The sequence below is a fragment of the Corvus kubaryi genome, unplaced genomic scaffold, assembly GCF_017639235.1.
Source record: "Corvus kubaryi isolate FWS band 111438036 unplaced genomic scaffold, C.kubaryi_AGA036_p1.0 76, whole genome shotgun sequence".
In the NCBI taxonomy this organism is placed as follows: domain Eukaryota; kingdom Metazoa; phylum Chordata; class Aves; order Passeriformes; family Corvidae; genus Corvus; species Corvus kubaryi.
The window spans coordinates 15,375,819-15,385,709 of record NW_024582063.1 but is presented as its reverse complement, the minus strand read 5'-3'; the positions used below and the strand labels follow the sequence as shown (position 1 = coordinate 15,385,709).

The 9,891-nt window shown below is 44.3% G+C and overlaps 1 long non-coding RNA gene across 1 annotated transcript in view; it reads right to left on the bottom strand.

The window, feature by feature from the left end:
• Positions 1-3,300: 3,300 nt before the first annotated feature.
• The window catches only part of LOC121675923, a 60,091-nt gene continuing 53,500 nt past the window's right edge, over positions 3,301-9,891 (bottom strand). Inside the window, exon 4 of the long non-coding RNA XR_006020282.1 lies at positions 3,301-9,446. This is a non-coding gene — a long non-coding RNA (uncharacterized LOC121675923). The remainder of the gene's footprint in view (positions 9,447-9,891) is intronic.

Here is a 9,891-nt window from a genome sequence, read left to right as displayed (position 1 = left end):
GGGGAAGGGGAAAGGAAGGGGAAGAGGAAGGGGAAAGGAAGGGGAAGAGGAAGGGGAAGGAGCAAATGAAACAGCGGACAAAAGCCATGTGCATTCTCCTAAAAGAACAGCATCAGTAGAGGTTGACCCTGGCTGGATGGCAGGCACCCAGCAAAGCTTCTCTCTCACTCTCCTCCACAGCTGGACAGAAGAGAGAAAATATAACAAAGGGTTTATGGCTTGAGACAAGGCCAGGAAAGATCACACCCCAAATACTATCATGGGCAAAACAGACTCAAATTAAAGATATTAATTGAATTTATTCATAACAAAATCAGAGCAGGCTAATGAGAACTAAATACAGACCTTAAATATACCTTCCCCTCACCCCTCCCTCCTTCTCAGCTCTACCTTCCCCATCCCACCCAGCAGCACAGGGAGATGGGAAGTGGAGTTATGCTCAGTTTATCACCTGTTTTTTCTGCCCCTGCTCAGGAAGAGGAGTCCTTCCCCTGCTCCACCATGGGGTCCCTTCCACTGGAGACAGCTCTCTGCAAACTTCTCCAGTGTGAGCAATCCCACAGACGTGGGTCACTCTTCCATGGGGTGCAGTCCTTCAGACACAGCCTGCTCCAGCATGGGTCCCCCATGGGGTCACAAGTCCTACCGGGAAACCTGCTCCAGCGGGGGCTCCTCCCTCCATGGGCCTGCAGATCCCTGCCAGGACCCTGCTCCAGCACAGGCCTCCCACAGGGTCACAGCCTCCTCTCAGGCATCCACCTGCTCCGGTGGGTCTCCTCCACAGGCTGCAGGTGGATCTCTGCGTCCCCATGGACCTCCATGGGCTGCAGGGGCACAGCTGCTCCACCATGGTCTGCACCACAGGCTGCAGGGGAATCTCTGCCCCAGAGCCTGGAGCACCTTCTCCCCCCCCTTCTGCACTGACTCCCCTTGGAGTCTGCAGAGTTGCTCCTCTCGCATTCTCACTCCACTCCTCTCTGGCTGCAATTGCTTCTGCAAACAACCTTTTTTTTCCCTTCCTCTTAAATATGTTATCACAGAGGCATTACCACCATTCCTGACAGGCCCAGCCTTGGCCAGCAGAACATCCATCTTGGAGCCAGCTGGCATTGGCTCTGCTGGACACAGAGGAAGCTTCTGGCAGCTTCTCACAGAAGCCCCCCACTACAAAAACCTGGCCATACAAGCAAAATACAACATCTCATCACATGAAGGCTTCTACAAGTATGTTCAGAAGGAGCATCCCCCTCTTGATAGCAATTGCTGTTGTCACTACAAGATTGTGGCAATAGGACTACTGAGCCTTTGATTATTCTCAAGCAGTGTGCCAGATTAGACATAGCTCCCCAGAAGGAAAGCTTGGGAGTGCCTGATTTAAGCACAGCTGAGGAGAACATTTTCTGTGCAGTTTTTGCGCAGTAAAGTAGAAAATGTGCAGCTCAACCATTATGTGTTCTGGCTCGGTCATACAGATACTCCTCTTTTTCAGTCTATGCTGAGCAGTTGCTTCCATGTTGGCATTCAGGAGACAAAATTGTCCTTGTGATGAGTCCTGGCTTTGCATAGTTGTGATGCTGCTGTGTTTCTGTGTTCAATTTACACCCCAGAGTGGGTTTTGCAGCCAGTCCTATTATTCCCGTTACCTTCCAACCCAGCTGTCAGCAGGATCTACTACTTTTTGGGGCATACACAGAATTTCTCAACTGTCAGCCTGAGTTACCATGTACTATAGCCATGAGTACCCAAGATGGCTGAAGTTACCTGTGAGGTAGCAGCTTTAGTACATGAAACATTATTTAAAGTAATTTTATTTTTCTAAGCATCTACACTGTTCAGGTCCTGTGAGTCTCAGAGAAGTATAATCATGACCTTCTTCACAGCTAAGTCAAGCCCTGTTTGACTCTTGAAAACGAATTCCTCACACAAATATAGTCTTTTCTGTCCTGCTGCTGTGCACTCAAACCTGCGGAGCTAATGCCCTCCAGGACCACAGGCAGGATCCTGTCAGAATCACCCTTGTTCCTGTGGAGTTTAGTTTATTGGCTTTTTCATGAAGAAGAGGCATGGCCTTTTTGGGGGTTTTTTTACATTTTTATTCTAATTTTTTAGAGTTGCCTCTTTAAAATGGTGATTCAAGATGTCACCTTCCTGCAGGTGTGAGTTGGTAAACAGTTCATCTCTGCTTTAGCCCTGGAAAGCTCTTAAGACCATTCTTCCTTTTTCTCCCTGACCCTCATATTCCCCCTAAAGGGATTTCAGGCCATTTTCTGCTCTCTCACCAGCCAAAGGTGTTGTACAATGTGGTGCTGTTTACTGTCAGGCAGTATCTTCCCTCTGTTTGATGTCTCTTACCCGTCCAAGCTTTTATAGTTTTTTGTCTTTGATGAATGACCAGCACAAAGCATGGGCATCATTCTAAGTGAAAGCTGGAAAGAATTTGAACAAGTTATTTGGGTTGCAGCAAAGGATACAGATGCTGAAAACAAGCATCTGACCAAACATCTAGGGATTTTCACTGCTTTGCACCCTGCTTTCTGTCAGAGCCCAGCTGCACTTCCTCGAAAATAAAAAGGTGCACTGGAAAAACACAGCACCCTGACTTTCCACAATGACAAACAGAACAAATGGCATCAGCAGTTAGGTTAAATTGATCTCTATGTCAAGGACTTTCATAGCCTGTGTAAACGATATCTCCTCCAGCAGCAGGACAATGCTCCTCTGAAGTATACTGTGGTGTTAGTATTGCTGATAGCAACATTGCAGTTGATGGTCAGTCTCAGAGAATTTTCACTGCACACAGTTCCTCTGCAAGAAGCCCTTCACCAAAGAAAAAGCATGTTAGAAGAATTGTACCACCAAAGCAAACACTGTCAGCTTATTTCATGACATCTTTGTGGTTTTAGGCAGCAGCTGCTAGCTTTTATAGGATCCTGATCGGTATGGCACAATTGTCCTTTCACTCACACCATAAATGGACTCTAGAAGAATTTGGACTGAGTAAACCCAGCCTGACCACTGCATGCCCCTTCCAATCCAAACCTTTCTATGATTCTGTGATTCTTACTCTGCACAACTCAGAGAGCATTTCAAAGAGGAAATAAAGCAGGAGTGATGAAGGAAATGCAAGGATTGGGTGGTCTGGATATATCTCAGATGGAGAGAACCATAATGTTCTGAGTTTCAATTAAACTGCAATGGAGGAGATTTTCTCACATTATTTCTTCAATGAAGTCACAGGTACTCACTTCTGGGCACTGGAAACACATGGAACATGTGTGGAAACACATGGAACACTGGAAATATGTATCATCTCATCTCCACTTCTCCTGTGCCTATCACCTTTTTGGATTCTCAAGGAGAGACACAAAAAGCAGTACATCATCCTGGCAAGACAAACAAAGCACAAAGGAACATTTTGCTCCAATACCGTGCATGGATTACTACTTTTCTTACACTGAGCTTTCATATGGTTTTTCACCTAACAGAACTTTGTGGGAGAAGCCCATGTGGACGATACATGTAGATCCAAGCCTGACCAGAATTTTGGGTCAGGGAGTCAAATTCACATTAATTTTGTTGGGAAAAGCTCTGATCCAGAGTTTCTGGCAGTTTTGGTTAGTCTATGGTGTCCATAGCCTCTTCTCCTCATATTTGCTATTTCCACTTCTGAATACGCCATGCTACAGCATATTCCTCCTCAGCTTATAGTAAAGAACAATGAACACTACCCACTTCCTCAAAAAGCATTAGAGGCACGAAGAGAAAAAGTACTTCCTTTAAAGTTAGATAGCTACAGGTTAAACAAGGTAGATATGTACATGTGATCCAGACATCCTTTACTTTTTTGGGTCAAAAGAAAACAAAACGATCCTCAAGTACTTTTAGAGCTCTGTAAAAGCTCAAAACTTTGATTTTTTTCCAATTCCATCAAATGGTCTAATACAAGGTATTATCTTCTTCCTATAAATCCTGCCTTAATGTGTGGGTATCTGACACTGTGGAGATGATGTGTGGAGATCTTTACTAGGTGAGACAGGGATCCTCTGTGGAGCAGAAAAACGTAGCTCCTGGTGAATTTTGTGAATTTTCAGTGGCACCAAATAGCCTTCAAGCAGTCTGGGAACAACACAGCCCCTCCTGGTTTCCATGACAGCTCTAGCACAACCACAGAAAAAACCAAGATCTTACACTTCTTCTAGACATTCTGGGATTAATTCTTCATTGCTTGGCACCAGAAATGGTCTTTTACAGCAATATAAAGTAAGACAGCCCCATATACACTGTGTCTGTGGTTCTGAGAGAAAGACAGTCTTGCCCTGACTTATAAAGAAAACAAGTTGAGCCTAGAGAAAATCGAGAGTGAAAACACACAGTATAGAATATGCACTGGAGGTTGATGGGCCATGTCCCTGCTCATTTATACACTGAGAAAGAAACGCAGAATGAGTTTGTGCTTTTACCATGAGTAACTACTGCTCATGGTGATGAATTTTATTGTCTCCACTCTGACCAGCCTCTTGTAAAGCTGGGGGCTCATTGTAAAAGAAACCTCGATCAAGCTGCTAAAATGTGAGACAGTTTATGGGTAATTCAGAGTCTATCTAGACAATGAATATTCATGATCTAGCTGGACAATTTCACATTCATGCTTAGATAATGCAGATTTATGCTCACACACAACAATGATTTGTGAATATTTATAGGTGAACACCTGGACAGTATTTCAGACAACCCTGAATATTTATAATTACATCTGAAAGAAAGAGAAAGGCTCTACCTGAAGTCTAAACCACAGACAAAGAGAAAGGCTCTACCTGATGTCTAAACTACAGATACAATAACCTAATCCTCTATATCTATTGCACCTTAATGACAATATGTACCAGCCAAAAACAAGATAAAGGAAAACATTACAGGTAGGGATGGGATCATTCAAAGGATCAGGAAAGAGGCAGGAAGCTTTTCTGAGCTGCTACAAAAATTCCCACTGGTTTAGTCTTCTGATGGAAGGTTTCTGGTACAGCACCTTTTCTATATGAAAATATCCTGGCTTTTTGGGGGGTCGGGTTTGGGGTTTTTGTTGTTGTTGTCATTGTTGCTGTTGTTGGTTTTTTTCTAAAAACTTTTTAATTTGTAGTCATATAAAAAGATTAAAATATTTATTGTGAGGAAAAAATGTATGCAGCTGAATGTGTGTGCCCACAGCTGTGTCCATGTGTAAAGGGTCTTCTTTGCCAAGCTAGCCTGTGTCTTCAAGGTTCATGTTTAAGTCCATGCTGCACCAATTCAGATCCGTTGTGCATGGTCCTCATGGAGATGCTTCCAAAGCCAGCTGAGATGAGTTCAAATCATCACCTGAGGCATGTACAAGTCCTAAGAACCTTGGTGTACCTTGAGACAGGATAAAGATTCAAAGCAGAGATACAGATCGGGATTCCAGGAATGAAAAGGTGGCAGCAGAGAGGCCCAGGTCTGGGGAAGGACAACTGCTAGATTCAGGTCTGCCCATTCATGTGAATTGTCCTCTTAGGAGGCAAGACGAACCTGACACTGGAGCTCTCTCTAAGGGAAGGAAGAGCTTCTTGCTGGGGATTTACCAGAGCAGGAGGAAGACAGATCGCTGTCTAGTAGGTGTGTCAGCAACCAGTTACTCTATCTCTGATGACAAGCCTCTTGCCAGTCAGAATGCCAACTTCTAAATAACTCTATATTCAAGCCCAAAAACTGATCATAATCTCCTCATTCATAAGATCACCAAAATCTTCCTCTCTGCTATTTCCACTGCTGTTCATCTCATTAATGCAGGATTAATTAAACTCTCTCTCTCTCCTTGTTCACTGGGAACAAAAGAAGCAGTGATGACCTACTTCAGCAGCTCACTATCAGCCAGAGCACAGATCCTGGGCTGGGTCCAGTCACATTTGGCCACACTCTGTCACATTTCATCCTGCCTTAGAGAGGGACACAACATATGGGGCAGCAGAACTAAAGTAAATGACATCACCCTTTCCTTGATGCTCCTCAACAAGTGTTTTCTACAGCCTGGTATTGTCTGGGCTAAGCTGCATAGCAGGCTCTTTGACCTAAATTCATTGAGACAGCTGAAAATTATAGCAGTTGAAAATAAAAGCATCTCCAGGCCAGTAAATAGCCTGCTTCTTCCCATTTCTTCAAATTATCTCAGCATCTGGCACTTTTCTCCTGATACCACCTCCCTGTGAGAGGAAAATCCAGCTATCTGCTGGGATGATTAAATGGATGGCATGCAGCAGTCAGATGTCAACACTGGGTGCTTGTTTTTGTCCCAGGCAGAGATGAGTTGCCTCGGCTGCCCTCTGCTCCTTCCTCAGATTTGAATTCTCATGCTCCCTACTCACTCTGGTTTTGCCTCTGCTTGCAATGAAATCCAGCAGCCTGAAGAACTGCCTGTGCAAGCATCTGTTCTCAGTTCATGTTGAACAAACAGCCTTTATGAGACCTGCTCAAGTGGGTGGTGCCCCTAGAGTGGGCTGTGGCTGTGGCTGTCTCTGAAGGCTAAAAGTGAACAGGTGAACAGCTCTGTCTTCCTCTGCTCCAAAATTAGTTCCTCTTGGCAGCAGCTGGAAATGAAGCAGCTCTTGGTGCTGGTGCAGCACCACATGCTGGTGCAGCTGGGTCTCTCCTGATGACACTGCACAGCCATTCCCCACAGAGCACTGATATAGGACGGACAACACCAAATTTTATCCAGAGCATAGCATGTGAACCCTAAAGGATTAAACAACTGCAAACAAATGAAGCAAAGCTTTATAATTTCAAAACTGCCTGATTTTTTTAAAGACAACCTTATGCTTACAAGGATTTGTTTCACAATGTCTGATTAATCATCTTTGGACGTAAAGGACAACTTGATGAATGTTACGTTTTCCGTCCTCTCTTGTTTTTACCTTTGTTGTACTTTGCATCATGAGAAATGGAAGAATTTCTGTATCAGACGACTGCCTTTTGCTCAGTTTCTAGCAACAACCACCCAAAACATCAGAGGAAATGTAATGTCCTTTCCCCACTCCTTAATTTCTGAATTCCCATTGGACATGCTATTCTTTTTTTTTCCAGGAAACTTTCTTTCCAAGCCCATTTTAACTTTAAAAAAGGAAAACACAAACCACAGTATAGAAAAGGTGAAATTACAGAGACATTTGGTTACCAGTAGTCTCATCCTTTCTTTGAATTCATATGTATATTTCTAATACCTTAGGGCCAGGACTGTCTCTGTGCCTCAGTATAGCATCTGCAGCAGTGAAACCTCAGATAAGAACAGAAGTTGTTCATTGATAAATGATTAATAAGCAGTGGAGGCTACCTCCAACTGAGTTTAAATCTGTCAAACAATTTTTCACTGATGTCTCTCCCCTTTGAACCCTATTGCCAATATATCCTGAGGCTGTTAATTCCATGGGTCTGTCACATACTGTGGAATAAAAGTGGCTGCTTTCAACAACTGCTTCCATAAGTGCTGCCCTTTAGGTTTACTGTGTGTCTTCAGTGCTTCCTGCTATTGGAAGTGATTCCTGCTTACAATGGGAGGGTTTACATTGCATCTGTCAAGGTCCTTCCACTGACACCTTGCAAACACTGTCTCCACACGATGACTCAGGGACAAGCCTTCAGCTGGACACACAGTCCAGAGCTTGGTGGGAACCCCCTGTGGAAGTGCTGTGTTTGTGCAGTGCTGTGTGCCAGTCGTGAGTGTGAAACACAACATCCACCAAATGCAAGAGTCTGCAAGTGGCAGCTCTTCCTTTTTGCTGCTCTTCTTATGTGCATCTGAAATTCAAAAAATTTGCAATAGTACTGCAATTATCTCAATATCTTTAGAAATAAGTGCAAGGGATGAGAAGGGTGAATTCTCATGCATGCTCTTCTCTTTCCAAGCCCACAACATACAAGTTTGCACCACCTCTCAGGATTCCTGAAGACCAAAGGAAGAGCTCATTATCTCCATATTTAACAGGAAAGCCTGCAGAAATAAGTGTCAACCTGCAACATAATTCTGGTCACAGCAGCTGCCAGCTTTCACAGTAGCAGCTGCATTTACCTCTGGCAGATAAAGGCATGGAGAGACAGAACCACCCTGGCTCAAAGCAGGACACACCATCCCTGCACCTGCTGCCTCTGAAAGCAGCAGCAATTCCAGCGTGCATTTGACCAAGAGTAGCAGTGTCTGTTAGCCATCAGCTACTGAGCTCCTGCCTCGATCTCCACAATCCCATTTTGTCTCAGTTCCAGCATGGCTCTGCTGAAATAGTAACCAACCACATCACCTGAAGCAGGAGGAACTTTAGAGCATTTATCTTCCTCTGACATCTGAAATAAAACAGGCCCAAAGGCATATATTAATGAATGTCCTCACTGCATCTGTCTGGAAATGCTTCAGTGCAATCGGCTTTTCAGTGGAAAACACTGGTTTGATAAAACCACTACTCTGCTTGGGACAAGCTTGAATTCAGCAAAGTACTGGGCTGGAAACATTTTTGAAATCTGGAATTACAGAGTCTCGGAGATGAAGAGAAGGAGGGATGGAGAAGGACAATTATCATCCTATTGACTTCATGTGGCCAACTCTATTCTGTGGATGAAAGTCTTTGCCCTGGGATACTGCTAGGCCTCATTGGGAGGACAGTGGCAGTGCTGATGATGGTATTAGAACATTCTGAAAAGAGAATTCAGCCTCCAGCTCTGCCAACACGCTCTTTGAGCATTAAATTCATGCACGCATCAGGAAGGAGTTAGAGCAACATATTTACTCACAGACTCTTATTAAAAATGCCACACAGGGCTTAAATAACACATTTCTTTTGGCAATATTACCCCACAGCTGCAGCAAAATCTGGTTTTCTACAGCATTCTAGGGCCAAATTCTGCAGTAGGTTGCACCCAGATGCATCTGCAGGGTGTTTCATTCAGCTCAAGCCAGTATTTACAGTGACACAAAGCAGAGCAGACTATGCCCTTAAGGTTCACCAGATATCCTTTCTCTCCCACAGTTTTTCTATTTAGCTTGTCAGTAACAGAGGAAAACAATAAAAGTCTCATATTGCTCCAGCCAGATGGTGATTCCATTTCCTCCTGTCTAGCTGGCTGCGTGGTGAGCTGAACTTGTGCCTGAATGAGTCTGTAGCTGTGTCTTTTCTTCTCTATCTTCTACCACGCTCCTTTCTGCCCTATGTACTCTGGTACAGACAAGTGGTTTTGAAGAGGGGTTCTGGAAGATGTAGGCACAGTGGGGCCAATCCTCTTCCCAGGGGCAGGATCCGCTGGGAGCACAGGAGGATCATGACCCAACATCTAATATTTTTAAGTTTTCTCACTGAGATACCCAGCTGGGACAGATCTCTGCTTCTTTAGCTCCGTGATCTGGTCTGCCTGGAGGACCAACAGGAATTCCGGAAGGGAAAAAAGGGATGCTAGGGAGAGAAAACAAGATGCAGGTTGATCATTTTATCCACGTTGTCTGGGTACCATCAGAATACATTAACTCCTTCATTTATCACAGCACTATCATTAGAAATCTCAATTATTTGTGAATGCCACACAGGCAAAATGTTTAATTAGCTACTTTGTTGCATTTATCACTTCTCAGAAGCAAGGAAGGACTAGAGGCACCCATGCGGGGCCCCATTATTTTTTATAGAAATGTGCGGAGAGTGAGAGAATCTGTGATAAATGTCCCCATCATTGCACAGAGATAAAGGTCAGACACCCCCCACAGCATTCATATATCTTATGGCTTTCATAGGTAGCACATGCCTGCCAACTGCAGCCTTCTGTGCTAGTGACAGGAGAACATTATGTGATGCCTCGGGACCAACGTGCAGAAACAGATCAGGCATTTTCCATCTCCCCTCAGGG